Consider the following 1,005-nt stretch of genomic DNA (forward strand, 5'->3'; position numbering starts at 1 on the left):
TTTTTTAGAATATACTTACGTCCAAAATGATGGGTGTTGTGATGGAACAGATTGAAGTGTATTGCGGTATGATCCGAAGACTCGAGGCACTCTAGAATTACACATTTAAATCTCCGTTACGAATCATTATAAAGCAAAACTTAGTGACAGAAGTTTTTGAAAGGCGTAAGATATGTTGTACCTTGTCTTCTGAACCGTCTAAACATAGTCCCAATTATTATGCCATAATCCTCCTTAGCCAACGCCCAGCGGAGTGCATTTTTGTTTAGTAGGTCACCCCAAACTTTAATGATATGTAAATACCCTCTACGACATTGATTTTGGTAAGAATAGGTTAGTAATATTTAGAATTGAATATATATATATATATATATATATAATATACAATTAACGGAATATACCTAGCATCCATTATAACAATCTTTCTGAAAGGTCCCCACATTGTGCGATGAATTGTATCCAAGTGGACTACAATAGCCATAATGTCTACAAAAATAACAATTTATAAATGGATTAATACTGAAGGTTGTGTAAACGATATTTTAATAATATTAAGAGATCGATATATTCTTACCGACTAAAGTCCTGTTTGGCAACTCGGTAATATCAGCAAGGTTCAAGAGTATTTGTTTTGGGAATGGCACCATTTGAATTGGAACAGTGTATGGCTCCACGATAGTTTGTTGGTCAAGACACAATTCCATGGGACCATTTAGATGACGAAAATTAAATTCACCCGGATGAAGACTGAACTTTACATTATGCATCTTGTAAACATGCTTTTCATGGAGCAAATTGTCGAAATGTTTGACTGTCTCATACATATATGTTATAGCCTCGATCTTGGCTCCCTAATAGTATTTCAGTAGGAGAAGAGGCGATGGTATGAAGATCGTGTAACTTTGAAAATGAAACTTAAAGAATTGTTGGCTTACATTGATGTCATAAAAAATAAAATGTTGTCTGTCACGGAAACGTGGTTCCTTCGGGAATTTAACTTCTACC

General features: G+C 34.6%; 1 long non-coding RNA gene across 1 annotated transcript; it reads right to left on the reverse strand.

The window, feature by feature from the left end:
- Positions 1 to 475, reverse strand: LOC103629243 (uncharacterized). The gene is made up of 3 exons (XR_002263190.1): positions 402 to 475; positions 182 to 306; positions 1 to 91 (listed from the first exon to the last, which is right to left on the reverse strand). It is a non-coding gene; the product is annotated as an uncharacterized lncRNA (long non-coding RNA).
- Positions 476 to 1,005: the final 530 nt, after the last annotated feature.

Source organism: Zea mays, chromosome 6 (assembly GCF_902167145.1).
Source record: "Zea mays cultivar B73 chromosome 6, Zm-B73-REFERENCE-NAM-5.0, whole genome shotgun sequence".
In the NCBI taxonomy this organism is placed as follows: domain Eukaryota; kingdom Viridiplantae; phylum Streptophyta; class Magnoliopsida; order Poales; family Poaceae; genus Zea; species Zea mays.